Genomic DNA, 19,202 nt, shown 5'->3' with positions numbered 1-19,202 from the left:
TTAATCGAGAAAACATTTTATTTTTAACATTTTAAGGACACTTCAAATTACACACCCCACTTTAAAGTTTCAAACATGTCGGAAAACCAACACAAGCCCCAAAAATAAAAAACGCAAGTGAAAGATCAAATAATAGCCATTAATATACTTTGGGTAGATGTATGGAATGTATGGCTTGTGTCATTATTGCAGCCTGTGTCAAGCTCCTTATGTTGTGTGTGCAAGTAGGTGCATTTATTAGATGCCCTTGAATAAACTCTATATATTTTTTTCTCTTTCTTAGGTTTGGGTTGGCATCTGTACTGTACTTGAGACAGGCCTTTGCTTCTTTTTGCCATTTTCATACTACACTAATAAAAAAAACTCACTCACGTTTCTCCCTTTCCTTCTACCTATGTGTTCTCCAGCCTGGACTGTTTTGCAAAAAGTACAATAAAAGCAGAAAAGAGCAGTAGAATTTATTTATAAGGACTCTTTGAACTCAATTGAGCATTGTTAACACATAATTAATTGGGAAAAAAGTCTCCTTTTTTGAAGACACCTCAAACGACGCAACCCACATTTAAATTGAATAAAATAAAACAGTTCAAATAATAGATCAACACTTAATGATAGGAATACTATTATATAACATAGTAACAGTAAAATAACTCACAACATAAACATAAAGGAGATTTATGACAATCAAAAAAGCATAATGAATATCAAGTATAAAAATCCAAATACAAAATGCTAATAAAAAGAGAAAATTCAATTAAAAAAAACACCAAACTGGAAAATAAATAAAATTACAGTAAACATCCGTTTATATTGTTGAAATTAATAAAACAATACAAAAACATTTTAACAACACATCAAAAAACTTTGCACCACCCTGCCAAATTTGTTTTCATGTACCGTTGGCAAATATGTTTACTCATTCTTTGTGCAATAAATTTTAATTTTTCTCAAATTTTTGAGTATTATTTTGTCAGATTTTAAGATGATCTAATCTATCTATCTAATCTAATCCGTTTTTCAATCTAATCTAATCTCATCTAATCACTTTATAAATCCTAATTTTGTGTGCGTGAGTGCGTGTGTGTATGTGCTTTATAGGCTCCGAAAAAGCTGAACCCATTTTCGTGAAAATTTACACAGAGGTACTTCGGGCCAGTGCGAGTGTCTTTAGGTATTGTGTCAAGGCGCCCCTAATGAATAGTAAAAAAAAAAAAAAAAAGATACACATCTGCTTTTGTAAGTCTGATTTGTGGGATCTCTAATGCCCTCTGGCGGCCAAATTGGGTACTGCAGCTCCCAACCACCAACCACTGTTTCCAAGCAGCCTAATCCAACCTTCTATCAGCCCGGCACCACCGGGTCATTTTGCCTGTAGTGAAATTAGATGAATACTGAAAAGGAACATTTTCCTGTTAACAGAACGCAAAAATATTCAAATTGATCATAACATTTCTTATTTTTTCCCACCATTTTTACTACTTTTTACAGTACAAACAAGTGATTTCAAGCGGCAGTAACCGAACCGTCTCAAATAAGAAGCAGATACAACACTAAAACCGAGGGGGGTTTTGTTGTGAGCCCTCTTTCGGTCGTAAAACAAGGCCATGAACCCTGAGGACCCCCGCGGTTCAAAAGCCAACAGACTCCCTGACAGGTCGTAGGTTAGGCCCGGGCTGTCATGTGTAACCAATAAAACGTCCCCGGGCGCTGAGCAACCCTCGGGTGGTGACAAGAGATGAGCTCATGCCTTAGCAGCGCCCTGCCCCTCAGCCAGCGAGTCAGTGTTGGGATCCAAAACCACTGGACCACTACATAAATAGTTGTGGAGTGGAAAAAAACAATGGACAAGTGCTTTTTATACGGTCGCTGTACTTGAGTATTTATTCGTGTATAACGAATTCCATTTGATCTCATTGTCACACTGTTTTTATATACGGTACCAAGTTTTGTTATCACTTTTGTCCCAAGTGTACCTTCGTTGAGTATTTTATGTACTGGTATTCACAATTCTTTTAAGGATGTTTTTTAGTAATTGTCACTTAAAGGTAGGGCGATTTGTTAAACATTTTCTCTATTGAGTACAGTGCCATGAAAAAGTAATTGCCCCCTTACTGATTTCTGTATTTTTTTGCATATTTATCACTCACATCAGGGCAGCACGGCGGCGCAGTGGTTAGCGCGTGTACGGCACAGTTCTAAGGTCTTGGGAACCTCCTGTGTGGGTTCAAATCCATCTACCGGACTTCCTGTGCGGAGTTTGTAAGTTTCTCCCCGTGCTTGCGTGGGTTTTCTCCGTTTTCTTCCTCCCACATTCCAAAGACATGCATTTCAGGTGGATTGGCGGGTCCAAATTGTCCCTAGGTGTGGATGAGCGAGCGAGTTGTCTGTCCCTGTGTGCCCTGCGATTGGCTGGCAACCAGTTCAGGGTGTCCCCTGCCCACTGCCCAATGATTGCTGGGATGGGTTCCAGCACCCCCGCGACCCTACTGAGGATAAGCGGTGGAGCAAATGAGATGAGATGAGAGATGAGATCACTCACATCATCAAAACCAATTTTAATGTCACGCAGAGATAACCCAAGGAAATACAAAATGCACTTTTGAATTTTTATTAAGGCTGAAAAAAAATCCGAACCTTTCTGGCCTTATGTAAAAAAGTAATTGCCTCCTGATCCTAATACTGAGTTGGGCCACCTTTGGCAGCGATAACCGAAATCAAATGTTTGCGATAATTGGTAAGGAGTCTTGCACAACGATGTGGAGGAATTTTGGGCCACTCTTCTTTGCAAAATTGTTTCTGCCATATTAGAGGGTTTTCTAGCTTGACCTGTCAGAACCAGAACAGAGGGTATACCCAAACGCGTAACGTTTCACACAAAGCTTTATTGGAGAATCGAGGAAGTCAGGTGCGGGGAAACAAACAACAGCGATCCGGTGCTCGTTGGGCAGGAGGAGCGTGGTCGGAATGCGGAAACGAGTGGAGTTGCTGGGATGGGCCATTGGAGCCTGGTCGATGGGCAAAAACGGGTCAAGTAGCTGGTCCAGTGTTTAAGACTCAATGCTCTCACTGTTGTGAACCGGGTTGCATTCAATGTTTTGCCAATGCGGTCTGCGATATTATTCGACGGATTAATTTTCGCACAAATATAGTACTATAATACCGTAAAACCTTGTGTATAAAGCACACCCAAACTTTGTGTACTTTTTTAGGAAAAAAAGGACGTTATACACAAACAAATGCGGTAATTACAATATTTAAATCTTCAGTGCCTATCGAGATGGTCTTCATTTTTGTGCACGGGTTGGCAAACTACAGGCCGCAGGCCACACAAGGCGCATCGGGCTTTTAAATCTGGTCCACCGAACACAATTTTGACATTTATTGTGTTTTTTGCCACCTTTGTCCCTAGTGTACCTTAGTTGTGAATTTTATGTATTCACAATTTTTGAGCATATTTTTTAGTAATTATCACTTAAAAAAACACTTTGGTATTTTGTGTTTTTTTTGTGTTAAAAACTGGAGAAAATATATTACTCTGCTATAATTCTCAGTGTTTCAGAGCCAATTTTAAATAATGATTTATTAATACATTTTACATTAAGAAAAAATAATTAATTCATTTAAAATCAAATAACAAGTACATATAAATGTTAGCATTTATTTTGAAGAGGGTACTCGGTTGGTTTGGACACATGGAGAGGATGGATGAGGAGCGAATGTTGAAGAGGATCTACAGAGCAGAAGTAAATGGAAAGAGACCAAGAGGAAGGCCGCGATGGACATGGATAGATGGTGTTATGAGTGCGCTGCATGAAAGAGGTCTAAATATAGTGGAAGCTAGAGCTCTTGTTGGTGATAGGAATGAGTGGAGAGGTGTTGTGAAAGGATAGTGGGTTCTTTGGACGCGTTCTACGGGATAGGCTGGGCACCAATATGATGCGGTAGGGGTAAACCGGTGAAAACTGTCGGGCCCTGCTGTTGAACAGAAGAGTGTGTTGTGTCACACTGACCCGAGTGACATGGCCGCTTTCTTGTGTCCCGTTTCATCTGGAGGGACAAAGGCATGACCAACTTAGGTGCAGAGGTGCTTAACTTGTTTGGGTGTTTGGGCATTAGGGTTGGCCATGGTCCCTCCAAAAATGTGTTTGTGTGTTTTCTGCTACTTTTTCCCTTTTTTATTTTCTTTGTTTTTGTATGTTTTTGTCTTGCTGTTGGTCACCCCTCTTGAGGGATATCACGAGGGTAGATAGTAGATAGATATATTTGTATCCATATAAACACATACAGTATTGGTGAAACAGGATATCCTTTTTTCCTCATGCATTGCCAAGGTATTGGATAAAGACTCGTATAGGCAGATGCAAAAATGTTTATTCCCCACTAGTGGGAAGGCTAATACACAAAGTCGAGTCTGAACACTAATTGTCTCAATATTTTTTCCATAAAAGATAAATAAAATGTGTATGAGTATTATCATGCCATCTGTCTACTTGCGTTATGTTTAAATACATATTTCTGAAAGACTTTCAACCAAAAAACTCCATCATGCACTGCGTACTTTGCAGTAAACTACATTTAAGTATATTTTAAAATCTGCACATTTTTACTTGAAGTAAAACAATTGAGCAAGCACTTCAACTCGCTTGGCCGAGCATTGTATTGGAAAGATTTGCACCCATAGACAGCTCATTCAGTCATTCTCTTTTCCATCTGGACTTTAATGAAATATTTACCCAAATTCTCTTTAACTATGCAGCTTCTACAAAAAGGGTCAGATTCTTGGAGAGGAGCAGTTGAAAAACACACCCGATATAATAAAGGTCACAGAGCAATCATCCAACTCATCCTACTCCTAGTTACTCTCTAGCAACAATTCAGTCCATAAAACCTGGAACGACAACGCGTTTTCACATGTAAATTTATGAAATGGGATTGGATGTATCGCAACCGAACAAGCGAGCCACGAGGGCCAGATGAGACCCAATGAGAGCCGAAGCCCACCCCCCAAAAAGTTTCAAACAATAGAAATATCACATCTCATTGTATCATTATACAACCTACTTATGTCATGTATACTTGAATCAGTTGATTGAGTAATTAGGGAAAAATATCACTGTTTTTACATGGAATCTAATACAGAGACAATGCAATAATCTGAAAATTAGAAGAGAATCAAGTCCAATACCAAAAGAACTACAAAATGTTTGATACTTTTGATGTAAACTCTTCCTTGTCCAGGCAGTATCATGATCCCATAGGTATATCATTGGTATCATGTTCCAGAAGTTGCGCTGTCCATGATATTTTCTAAGTAAACACTGTAAAACAGATATGGGCAAACCAGTTCTTGAGTCCCGCATGTTTTTAGAGGTTACTCTTTTTCAACTCGAGATTTTTCAACTGAGATTGTTACCAATCCTGGTGGTTGGAATCACCTGATTTGAAGAAAAGAAACTTTCAAAACCATGCAGGACATTCAGCCATTGGGGACCGGGTAGTCCACCTCTGATCTAAACGGACAATAGTATCACCACAATACTGTGATGGAATCCAGTTCCCAATTCACGGATCCCTTAACCGCCTGGGTTGTCGGGGAACCACTGAGGATGCAACTCTGGACAGCTTTCTCCACGGTTGACCAATGTTCCCTCTAATTTTCCCAGTTCTGAGCGTTCACACAAAGTCGGTGAGCAACGCTTGAAACAACAGTGAGCAACCATAATCCCAAGTGTGGCAAGTTAATTAATTATCAAACATGTCCAAAACTTGACATTAAGATTTTTGGGGGCTTATTTAGTCGGTTGTAAGATACAAAACTGTACTTAATCACATTTTTAGTGGAAGTACAATGTTGGCAACAAGATTCACTTGATATCATTGGAAATTATTTGAATGCAACACAAACTTTTTCTTCTTTTTTCCGTGTTTTTTTCTACTTTTTTTTAAATTCCCTTAAAAAAAATCTTATTGTGTTTATTTTTTCCGACCTGTTACTTTTTTCTTTTTGTTCTGTATTTTTTTTTTTTCCTACATTTCTTTTTTTTTTTTTTTTCTGGCTTTTTTCCTTCTTTTTTTCTCTTCCTTTTGTTTCTTTTTTTCTCAGCTTTTCACTACTTTTTCATTTTGGTATTTTTTTCTTTTTTGTTCTATTCCCCCCTTCCTTTAAGTCATTTTGTGCATAATTTTACATAATATTTGGTCATGTTGGGATTAAAGAAGCAAAAACAACCTGAAGAGCCGTTTAGGACCCGAAAGAGCCGGTTCCTTTTAGTGAGCCGAGCCGAAGAAGCCGGTTCTCGACAAACGCTGCAAACTTTACTCAACTTCGTTCTACTTTGACTCGACTTCAAAATACCGCATTTAGGACACAACGTCAGGGGAACCCGTGTATTTTTACCTTCATACACTGTAACTTTGACTTAAGTCGCTTCTTTATTAGTAATTTTGAGCCCTCATTTTTGTGCGCTGGCTAGATTTTCTTGTGCGCTGAGAATGTGCGAGCAGTGCGCAATTGCGCACACGCGCAGCTTAGAGGGAACACTGCTCATGACCCAGGTGGTTAAGGGATCCGTGAACTTAAATTAAAAACAGTTTCTTATATACACATTGATTTTGCCCAGACTGACATTTCTTAGAGGGAACACTTCTGCTGACTGTTCCTCTCCTGCGTTTGGATCGTACCAAAGTTAGGCCAATCCATTGCTTGAAGTTGTCGGCCCAGTTCTTTTTCCGTCAGTCCCTCCTCCTGCCCCCTTGGACTGTGCCCTGGAGAATGATCTTGGCCAGTTCTGATAATCCTGTGACATGACCTTACCACTGCAGTTTTTGTCTGCGCACAGTTGACATCTGTTCTTCATAGGGTCCAACATATCCCCTGATGTTGTTGCACATTATTTCGTTTGTCTGATGGGCAATGTAGCTGTCGCCCAGAAGTTTCCTAAAGCATCGCATTCCCATGGCCTGGATTTTCCTTTCCGGCTTTGCTGTTAGAGTCCAAGTCTCGCAAGCGTAGAGAAAGATGGAAGTCACCAGCGTTTGCATGAGTCTGATCTTTGATTTCACTGCTATGTTCTTATCCCTTCAGATGGGATTGATTCTGTCAAGGGCAGCTGTGGTTTGAGCTATCCTCGCCATGATTTCTGGTTGTAACGCCTCTTCTAATATGACGGCTTCAAGATATTTCTTCTCGGTGATGAATGGTGACGTTTGTCGTGATACCTTGGGGGTTGTTGATCATTTCTTTTGTTTTTTTCTGTGCTGATTTCCATCCCATACTGGGTTGATTCTTTGTTGTGGCGATTGGACAGATTTCTGAGTTACTGTTCTTCTCCTGCCAGCCTGGGAATATCAAATCGGAGGTTCGTGACGTTAAGTCTCCCAGTGCTGACTCTACCTTCAATGCAGTCTAGCCCACATAGCATTCTGTATTTTTCTGCATGCTGGTCAAAAAAATGGCAGCAAACGCTAAGCAGAAACGGAGCCACAAACATGAACTAATATGGATGGCAAATGTGTTTACAGGTCGTTGGAATTATCTGTAAGGGGCACATGAATAATGGTTACACGATGTTCTGTATTTGTATTAAAGTTTGGCAAAGCTACCAGTGCTCTTTGAGATCTATTGTTGACATTTGTTGGTGCTAGGACTGACGGAAAACATCTAGTTGATCACAGTGACAAGGATTTTCCAACCATAGATTGTTAAACACATATGCCGAAGGTGAACCAAAGATGACTCGATAGTACAAGAGGTTTGTAAAAGCCTCGAAACCTGTCAAAGACCTTCTTTTATATGTTTTTGTGAAAATAAGGAGAATCTTGTCTACTAGAATATTTGTTTTACTTTTTCCCATTTATTTCCTTTAATTCACGAAAACTTTCCTTTTGAACAGGGGTGTGTGCACCTTTGATGTCCACGTAGCGTACTGTTTCCTTTCAAAGTAATAACATCCATTCGACAAGTGTCATGGATGAAATATAACAGTCTTCGTGGGAGAGGTCCGGCTGTGCTAACTGCACGGAGGCCATTCCAGCTAGCTGCGACTCAGCACTTTTTTCCCTCCGCACAGCTGCAAAAGCCCGCGTTCCGAATTGGACGCGGTTGGGGAAAAAGCAAGCAAGAGATTGTTGCGTGAGGTCCACTTTTTGTCAAATCAAAATACTTGTGGGGGTAAAAGAATCCCAAGGATGAGTGAGGGCGAACGCTAATGCTAACAGGGTGACTGAAGAAATATGGCAGCCTAATGTTTTCTCAGTCAAACTCAATCCGCCGGGGTTGCAGAGCAAACAGGAGAATTCACAAGTCGCCAATGAAATCCATTTTCTGTTTTTAGCAGATTAGGGAACGCGTGGTTGCGCTTTAAGCTTTGATGTACATGTATAACTGTGATGGAAATTTCTAAAATTTTAAATATTTTCATCCCGCAAAATAATATCTAGTACCGCAATATGTATCCTTACCTACGTCTCTACTTAAGCAGCATATTTTTGACAATAAAGCTGTCAGAACCCGAACAGACGGTAGACTCAAACGCGTTTTCAAACCAAGATTTATTTACGGGAGCGGGGCAGTCATGCGTGGGAACACAAATGCCAGCGATTCGGCGATCACTGGGCAGAAGAAGCGGGGCAGAGAAGTCAGGCGCGGAAAACAAGAAGCCAGGGGCAGACGAGCAGGATACCAGACAGGACAGGATCGATACAGAATACCGGACAGGCGGGATCGATACCGGCTACAGGATACCGGATAGGACGGGACAGACAGGATCGATACCAGATACAGGAGCAGGATACTGGACAGGACGGGACAGACGGGATTAATACCAGATGCAGGATACGCGAGCAAGATACCGGACAGGATGGAACAGGCGGGATTGATACCGGATACACGGGAGCGGGGCGTAACATGGAAAATATTTCTTGTTTCTCGCTTAAAATAATAAGCCAGCTTTTGAGAAGCGAATACAATTATTTGTTTGTTGCTAAGTGGGGCGTTTGGACTAAGAATGCATCAAACGCGTTACAAGAATTTAAAAAAATAAACAGAACTGATCCTTGTCAAGTTTGCACTCATACTGGGTGTTATCATCTTATCATGGACCCTTATACTGGGAAACCCCCCCCAAAAAAGGTTGCTAAAAAGCTGTTTAATAACAATCCCCTTATAAAGTAACAAATCACCAAACTGTCCGACAAGAAATAATCATAACAATGGCAATGACAAAAAACCTATTCTGTTGGAGCAGTCAGTTAGGGGTGCTGAGGTCAGGTGTGTGGGGATCTGACACAGGTGTGCGCAGTTTCACCACTTCCCCCATTTGGCGCCCTCTGAGGAATATGGCATACTAGATCTTGCCACTGGGCAAAACTTCAACTCAATTCTGTGCTCGTTTCTAACAATGCCAATATAAATTCACTCGACATGTGATATTGACACTATTTATGCGTGTATGATGCGTGTGTATCGCGCCTCCCTATTTGTTCTTTAATTAAAAATCGGCATCATATTTTGTTCCTCTTATTTCTTGTCTCAAACTAAGCATTGTAAGTGACAAACATCAGGTAAACAATGAACACGATACCAAAATACAATTCACAACATTCTTTTTAAAGTTCTATAAAGTCTGATTTATGACCAGATACACCAGAGCTGGTGTGTTTTTCTTAGTTTTGATTTATATATTTTAGGACGTCCTTCTGTTTTATCCATCTCTCACATTGCTTTCTGGAACAGTGAATTTTCGCTAGCTGCTTGATTTCCGTCAATTTCAGCTCAATCGGCAATTTCGAACTTAAGAGTGACAGCATATGCAGAAAGTTTCCACTTCACAGCCCAGGTTGCCATCTAACGGGTACCAATACATTATTGGAAATATGAAGAAGACTACATTGAAACTTTATAACACTAGACCAGGGGTCTCCAACGGGGTGCCTTCTGAGGACAGCTGAGGTGCCCGGAGACCTGTTCCGAAAGTAGCTCCCAAGTGCTAGATCATTGTGATTTTCTAGTAAAATTAGTCTTTTTTTAGTGGTTGACTGAGTCTTTTAACCCTACTTCCAAAAATTACCCTGATAATAACATAGTTATAACATGATTGTTTCTTATTTTAGAAATGCATGTAAAACTGGTAGCACTTTGCTCTAATTAGACACAAAAATTTGCTCTTAGCTTGAAAATGGATAGAGACCACTACTCTAGATATTGGTACTTGTCCAAAAAGCAATGCTTAACTCCGGTTTTATTGTGCACAAGGCGATGGGAAAAAAAATGAAGAGGCACCTCGTCTCTGTGCATTGGGAATAACCGCATTCATTATAAAACGTCAACATAATTGATTTGGATATTGTTACTAAAAATAGACTGTAGGTGTCTTGCGGGTCGAGAGATGAGGCACTTACTGTTTTGCGATTGTGGTCTGCACTATTTTTGACCAATCATGGCACAAATATGGTAATATACTATAATAATATTATAGTAATATACAGAGACACCACGCTACTTTGCGCTCCAGTTATCGCGGGTTTGCTCCTTCACAGGAAAAAAAACGTTTTAAGATCGAATAAAAAACAATACAGGGAATGCTTCCCACATTACAAGAACATTACAGACAGCCAAGATTCACGCCTTGTTGGTTTCAGATCAGGGGATGGTGTAATTTTGATTTGCAGTCCTTTGAGAAATTTTGTGATTAAGGGCGTCACAAACAAATGTGACTTGACGCCGAATGGCCAGCACCCCGTGACTTGAGATGCCAACTGGCCAATTCATATAATAGCTTCTTTCATACTATACTGTGACCGTACACCTGCTCTGCGTTCTTCTCAATCTCGCTGAGAAGAGTTTATGTCCTGCTCCTTTCATCAGACTGCTTAAATGATGCATCTCTCTCTCTCTCTCTCTGTCGGTAAGTCGGCAAGTCCTTTTAATGAAGCACGCGCCCCCCAAAAAATACTGACTAATTTAAAATACTATATATCTTTAGAATCAAATTGTCACAATTGCCGCTCGTTTGGTGCCAGCTGCGGCTCGTTGCCTGATTGGTTCCCCTCCTATTTAAACTCAGTGCTCTCATTCACATTCATTGTAGCTCAGGAGGCAGAGCGCTCGTCTTGGGATCAAGGGATCTCAGTTCGAATCCTGGCTTGTCCGTGTCACATGTCGAAGTGTCCTTGGGTAAGACACTGAACACCTAATACCCCCAATAAGCAGGTTAGCGTCTTACATGGCTGCAATACAAGGCTGCTATTGGGAAATGTGAAGCACACTGTAAAGCGCTTTGGGAAGTCATTGACTTGAAAAGCGCTATAGAAATGCAGATCATTTCATTTCACATGTCAACAAACCTCTGCACTTGCAAGACGTGTATTTTGAGTCTGTCCGGTATACTGCTTGTGTCTCCAGTATCCGGTATCGATCCTGTCTGTCCCGTCCTGTCCCGTATCTTGCTCGTATATCCAGTATCAGGTATTGACCCCGTCTGTCCTGGCCTGTCCGGTATCTTGCTCGTGTATCCAGTATCAGGTATTGACCCCATCTGTCCCGTCCTGTCCGGTATCTTTCTCCAGTATCCGGTATCGATCCTGTCTATCCTGTCCTGTCCGGTATCTTGCTTGTGTATTCAGTATCCGGTATCGATCCCGTATGTCCTGCCCTGTCCGGTATCCTGCTAGTGTATCCAGTATCCGGTATCGATCCCGTCTGTCCTGTCCGGTTTGGATCTTATCTGCCCCTGGCTTCCTGTTTTCCCGCGCCTGACTTCTCTGTCTGACTTCTTCCGCCCAGCGATTGCCGAATCACTGGCGTTTGTGTTCACGCGCATGACTGCCCCATTCCCATAAAATAAAGCTTGTGTGAGAACCGTCTGTTCGGGTTCTGACACGAATTGTTTTCTATTTGTTCTCTCTCTGTCTCTGTCTCTCTGTCTCTGTCGGCAAGTCCCTTTAATAAAGACGCGACCCAAAAATCTTTGACTAATTTAGAATACTGTAGACCTTTAAGAACAAATTGTTTTCAAATTCAGTCATCGGGGCTTTGATCAAGGTGCGCCAAAAAACAAAAACATCGACTAATTTAGAATAAATACTGGGGTTCAACTTTTCCTATCTCTCTCTCTCTCTCTCTCTCTCTGTTAGAAGTCGGCAAGTGGCTTTAATGAAGCAAAAAAAAAACATTGACTAATTAAAATCCTGTATACTGTACCTTTAAAATCAATGTTTTCTATTTCTACTCTCTTGGTAAGTCAGCAAATCCTTTAATGAAGTACGCCCCCCCAAAAAACTTGACTATTTTCAAATACTGTATACCTTTAAAAGTCATTTCTATTTGTTCTTTCCCTCTCTCTCTCTATCTCAGTCGGCAAGTCTGCTCTAATGAAATGTGGCACAGATTCTCGCTTTTCGCGGGTGGTTCTGGTCCCCGTGAACCGCAAAAACCGAAGAATCTCTACCGTAAGACCCCGTTTATAATGCATACCCAAACTTTGAGCGCGTTATACACGACTAAATACGTGAAACCTTTACTGCATGCAACTTTTGAGACCTAACTGAGAGGTAACTTGCAAAAACACTACCTCATACGAACGTAAATGGTCCTCATGTCTAAGTTTCTTGCACAATGTTGACTGCACTATGTTTACTGCTCACCTTGCACATTGTTGACTACCTTTTTTTGCACTATGATGACTATTGTTGCACTAAATGCATATATTGACTATTTCTTGCACTATGATGACTATTTTTGCACCAAATGCATATTGCACAAACCCTTACGATACCAAACTGTATGTAACATCTTATATGCCGACATTTCTTGGGTAAATTTTGTGTAAATTATAACCTTATCCTCCTTGTTTTATAACCTTATCTTCTCTGTTCCTTTATCTTCTTGGGTTTTTTACCTCACTGTGAATGTGTGAAACTGGAGTGTCATGCCCAATTTCGTTGTCACAATATGTTAACCCATTTTGTAACAATGGCAATAAAGGTATATTCTATTCTAAAGAAAAAAGAGAACCGAGAAAAGAATGGGATCTAACTTAACGGCGTCAAATGGATTTAGCTGACATACAGAAAGACCCTGTGGTTTTTCAGGGCGGGGGTGTTCCACCAGAAGAGTCCCGCCGACAAAAAAGGGAAATATTAGGTTAACAGCTGTGTGGACTGGTTCCTTCTGCCAAGCAGCTGGGGGGATTTCAGGTGATGTCACTCTCGCCGGGCTACCGGCGGACTCGCCGCGTAAACAAGTCTGTGTTAGCTTAAACAACGGCTATCCATCAGGAAAAATTATTGGCGGGACTCGTGCTGAATGTAATCAGATGTTCGGCCATCGCGATAAATAAATCGCTTGCAGCGCGCTTCCAATGAAGCCTCTACTTTGTACTTGTTACTTTCCTAGCCAACAATAACAAGACACTTAAGGAAGGTCACGTTATATGAAATGTCAGTCTGGGCAAAATCAATGTGTATATAAGAAACTGTTTTTAATTTAAGTTCACGGATCCCTTAACCACCTGGGTCATGAGCAGTGTTCCCTCTAAGCTGCGCGCGTGTGCAATTGCGCACTGCTCGCACATTCTCAGCGCACAAGAAAATCTAGCCAGCGCACAAAAATGAGGGCTCAAAATTACTAATTAAGAAGCGACTTAAGTCAAAGTTACAGTGCATGTAGGTAGAAATACACGAGTTTCCCTGAATTGTGTCCTAAATGCGGTATTTTGAAGTCGAGTCGAAGTAGAACGAAGTTGAGTAAAGTTAGTAGAGAACCAGCTTCTTCGGCTCGGCTCACTAAAAGGAACTGGCTCTTTCGGGTCCTAAACGGCTCTTCAGGTTGTTTTTGCTTCTTTAATCCCAACATGACCAAATATTATGTAAAATTATGCACAAAATGACTTAAAGGAAGGGGGAATAGAACAAAAAAGAAAAAAATACCAAAATGAAAAAATAGTGAAAAGCTGAGAAAAAAAGAAACAAAAGGAACAGAAAAAGAGAAGGAAAAATTTAGAAAAAAGCCAGAAAAAAAGAAAAGAAAGAAATGTAGGAAAAAAGTAAATAGAGAACAAAAAGAAAAAAGTAACATCGCGGAAAAAATAAACACAATGAGATTTTTTTTAAAGGAATTTAAAAAAAAAGTAGAAAAAAAACACGGAAAAAAGAAGAAAAGGTTTGTGTTGCATTCAAATAATTTCCAATTATATCAAGTGAATCTTGTTGCCAACATTGTACTTCCACTAAAAATGTGATTAAGTACAGTTCTGTATCTTACAACCGACTAAATAAGCCCCCAAAAATGTTAATATTATACGACAAAATATATCAGTAAAGAAAAAGAAATGGATATCTTGTGAAAGAATTGTAAGAACAAACGACGTTTGTAGGCTGTACAACCTTTGCAATTCATTCAAAAGAGAAAAATAATTTTGCATTGCCGGAAACTCAGCAATATGTAACTTGATGTCAAGTTTTGGACATGTTTGATCATTATTTATCTTGCCACACTTGGTATTATGGTTGCTCACTGTTGTTTCAAGCGTTGCTCACCGACTTTGTGTGAACGCTCAGACCCGTAAGGAAAATTACAGGGAACATTGGTCATGAGGGTGCCACTTCCTATGGTATGTCTTGGGTAAGTACGGACTGGCGGTGCCCATTGTAAAGTAAGCTACTTTTAGTTATTGTGTATTTCTCAGACTCCTATGTTACAAATTAACTTGCTATGAAATTAACTTTTTGAACCTGTTTTTCTATGTTTTAATACACAAGTAATCATTCACACACACACACACATAGTCACATTCAAAGATCCACGTTTTTCAGTCTTTTTCCATTGTGTGTAATGTAATCAGGGTTGGGTAGGGTTACTTTAACTGGATTACTTTGAATTACTTTTGTATTACTCCAATACCAAATATGCTAATAAAAGACAAAATAAACTTAATATGAATACAATTACTACATTTTGTGCAGGCTTGGAATACATGGAACGGCAAAAATGATGTTGGCAAGCCGTTTGGATTTCTTTTCATTTTGTTTCTGTCGCATTTGATGTAACCGCGGTGTACGTGTCCCACCAAAGATCCACATTCACGCTGGACTGGATGATGAGGTTTTTATTATTACAGTTTCTGCAAATGGATGAGTCACAACATTAGCTTTTTCTGCTGGGTTTGATCTCTTTGATCTCTACAAGGGGAATTAATATTTAGTAAAACAGAAACAAAACGAAAATAAATCAAAACAGCTTGACAATATCAATCACATTACTATTCATGGTGAGAGATTTGTCAGCTGGGGTTATAATGAATGCTCTTCCCCCTGAGATTCGATCTGCAACCTCAGTGGAAATGTTTAAATCTAAACTTAAAACTCACTTCTACTCCATTGCATACGAATAACTTACTCCTCTTGTCGGTTGAAAATAGTTTGTGTAATATAGTGTAACAATCTGTGAAGCCCTTTGAGACTCTTCGTGATTTAGGGCTATACAAATAAAAATGACTTGAAATGACTTGATGTTAGTTTTGCCGGAGATTAAAGAGATCAAAGCCAGGAGAGAAAGCTTACCACGTGTTGTGAGTCATAATTGTATTCATATTTAGTTTCTTTTGTCTTTTATTAGCATATTTGTGTCATGGTCGCCTTGGCGACCGGTCTGCCCCGCCCCCTGGACCCAGCTGAAGCAGTTCAACTAATCGAGTGTCTGCTATTTAAGGCTGGATTTTGGGCTTTGCGGGTGCGGGCTCATTACATACCTACCCAATCCCAGGTCTGTTATGCCTTGTCCTGCTTTAGGTTTAAACATTTTCCGTCTGTTATGCCTTGTCTTGTTTAGTTGAGTTGGAAGAAACTTGTTTGTTTTGTCATGTCCCAGAGTTATGGACAACTTTTATTTTGTTAAATAAAACCTATGGATCGTCAACGCAATTGAGTTCTCCCTTCCTGCCTCCTGCCTCCGTTCTGGTCCGATCACCCCTTCGACCCCACCGCGTCCCGTGACATATTTGGTATTGGAGTAATCCAAAAGTAATTGAAAGTAATCCAGTTAAAGTAACCCTACCCAACCCTGAATGTTATGCGCATGCATGACTCCATTGTATGTACTGCGCATGCGTGACTTCAATAAATGCAGCTACTATTCTATTCTATGCTATTCTATTCTATTCTACTGAAACCGGAAGTGGTTAGAAAGATCCGGTTAGCCGAACGGGCCACGTTGCTCCGGCTGGCGAATCGATCTCCTACTGCAGTAGTCTTTTTAAACTTCAATTCCTGCCTCTGCCTGAATTCTTTGGTCAGCCATGGGTTTATATCTTTATAGACTCGACACCCATCCCTCTCCAAGCTGTTTTTGGGTAGGAGTTTTCTCCCCCACATGAAACAGATAATACTAGTTTCCGTGGTTACCAGCAGATGGAGAAACCTCCTGATCTGACTCAGATACAGCACCTTCATCATCTGGTTGCTGTTGTTGTTCGGTGTATAGCTTCATCCCAATCTTCAGAGATGAGCCTGACCTCGGCATTGACGGGTAGCTGTCACGGTTGCCCATTGCCCCCTATTGGCCCCACGCGTTTGGCTTCCCTCCTATTTAAGCTCAGTGCGCTCAATCTCTCTTTGTCAGTCTGTCAACGAACCTCTGCACCCGCAAGACGTGAGTTTTGACGTAACCTATTAATAGTTATTCAGATAACTCAGATGCTTACCCAACTATCCGTTTGACTTCAAATACCTAAATCCAATGAAATCTTCATCGTCTGTGTAACTTTTAAAACAAGTTCCCCAATTCTGGGGTTTGGACTATGAGGGCTTCCTTCTTCCACGTTGCTCACGTCAGACTCGTCGTCACCTCTGCTTCTCGCTAACTCCAAACTTTCTTTCTGCTGCTCGATTAAGTCAAGTCAAGTCATGTTTATTTTTGACACCCTTAATCTCAAGAAGTCTCAAAGGGCTGCACAGGTTACAGGCTAATATTACACAATCCCCTGATCTAAAACCTACATGAAGGTAAAGAAAAACTCAAAGACCTGAAGAAATCTTGAGAAGGGTCCCCATTGTCAATTTGTGTGTCTACTCAAAAATACTTCAACAGAAATACAACAAAACTACTACACAATAGCTGCAAAACTAAACATCAAATATATTGCTTAAAAACACGGACCCCTCATATATTATTTCGCTTTCATTCTGAAAATAAAAAAAACGTATAGAATAACTACACAAATACTACTAGAGTAATGCCATCTTACAAAATACTACTACTGCTCCAAAAATACTACAAAAAGACAATTACAAAAATACTAAAGAAATATGACAAAAAATACTACCAAAATACTGCTTTGGAAATACATCCATTATACTTCTACTGAAATACTAAAAAATAACAACACATAGTACTATAATATATAAAACTACTAGAGAAATATTACTACACAAATACATCTACAAGAGGTTTACAACGGAAATACTGCAAATTACGCCTAAAGCGATACTACAAAAATTCTTCTATGGAAGTGTCACAAAAATACTACAAAAATAAAACGATAGTAACACTGCAGTACAAAAATACTACAGATATACAACAGACATTATTATATGGAAATACTAGAAAATACAACAGAGATGGTACATACATACTAAAAATAATAATACTACAGTTATACTACAGAAATACTATAATCATAAGTAATACAGATTATCGTAATCGTCTGCATATTTCACTATTTGCAGCTTGTAATCTGAAGAATATATATTTTTTTTCAGTGCCATTTTTGTTTTTATAAATTACCAGTAAAGTTGAAATGATCAACACAGGCCTAGAGCGCCCTCTTGTGGTCGAGTGTTAAAATAACATGTAAAATGATATACCGTAACAATGAGTTAACAATTTCACACATAAGGTTAAGTCTTAAAATTACTAATTATTCATTTTACACATAAGTAGCACTGGAGTATAAGTCGCACCCAAACTATGGAAAAAAAACGCGATTTATAGCACGGAAAAAAAACCTTCATTAGGGTTCATATTTTGATGATCATATTATGATTCTAATTCATACTTACAGCGGGTGAAATCCGGCTATGAGGTCAATTTTAATCCTCGGAGATCAGAGTTAAACCGCTAAAAGGTCCAAATGAGAAGATACAAGTGCTAATCCGTCGACAGAGGATATAGGCTGATGTCAGTTGGCGTTCCGACAAAGCTGATATGTGAGCATTCTACGCCTCCAGCAGAAAGTTGAACTAAACCGGGGCGGGGGTGCGGGCTCTAAAAATCAATTCTGCTAATAAAGTGACAAATGAGGTCAGGACTTCCAGACAAATTACGTTTTATTAGCCCGGCCATCATGACGAGCTACATGTTTATAAAGCAGGATGATACGGAGACTTTTACAAGCTATACTCCCTCAAGCCTTTATTCGTAACAATTTCATTAAAGTTTCGTTTTACGACAACCGTTTATGTTTGTTTATCGTTTTTAGCGCTTTCAGCGAGATTATCTCAACTTGAGCAACGCCTGCTAAATCGTCTTTTTATTAGCTTGGTTTTCAATGTCGATTTTTAACAAGAGCTTGCGTTGGATACCGACTAAAACCTAGCGCTGTATCGATGATGTGGATGCCAGGTACTAGTTAGTTTCATTGGATATTATTGTAAGTTCTATCCATTTTTAACAATAAGTTTCTAATGCTAATAGTTCCTTTGTTCAGTTTTTAAACATGCCATCATTTCATATACTGTCAGGACCAGAACAAGAAACAGGACCCACTGCGTAGCGTTACTCACAGTTTTATTGGGGAGAAGGGAAAGGAGCGCACGGGGTGTCGGGAACGGAAAAAAGTAAAAAACCAGAAGAGGAGAGTAACTGTGGGCGAGATCAAACAGATCGGGAGAAAAACAAAATCAAAAACACAAGGCAGGCGAAAAAAAGGGCTTGCTGCGTACAAACAGAGATTCGCAGACGGACCGACAAAAGGGGACTGTCAGGACAGCGTTTAAATACTGACAGGGAGCCAATCTGTCAACAAGCTTCAGCTGGCGCCCACGGGCGGGGCTAATTGGGCGCCATGGCAACCGTGAGAGAAGCTGGCGCCACACGACGGGGGCCAATTGGGCGCCATGGCAACCGTGACATTTACAGACGCTGCACTACTTACAAACTGGCGATCGTTCGTTAGTTGAATGTGTTCGTAAGCTGCTGCAGTGCTGCA

General features: G+C 40.1%; 1 protein-coding gene across 1 annotated transcript in view; it reads right to left on the bottom strand.

Moving 5' to 3' along the window:
- The window catches only part of LOC148350368 (tenascin-like), a 44,080-nt gene extending 25,903 nt beyond the window's left edge, over positions 1-18,177 (bottom strand). The window contains exon 1 of the mRNA XM_088355984.1: positions 18,055-18,177. The gene's annotated coding sequence lies outside the window, so the exon portion shown is untranslated. The remainder of the gene's footprint in view (positions 1-18,054) is intronic.
- Between the last annotated feature and the right edge of the window lie 1,025 nt (positions 18,178-19,202).

This window comes from Urocampus carinirostris, chromosome 16, assembly GCF_059441175.1.
Source record: "Urocampus carinirostris isolate Australia breed hairy pipefish chromosome 16, RoL_Ucar_1.0, whole genome shotgun sequence".
NCBI lineage: Eukaryota > Metazoa > Chordata > Actinopteri > Syngnathiformes > Syngnathidae > Urocampus > Urocampus carinirostris.
Note: the sequence above shows the minus strand (reverse complement) of the source record. Positions and strands in the feature narration are given on the sequence as shown.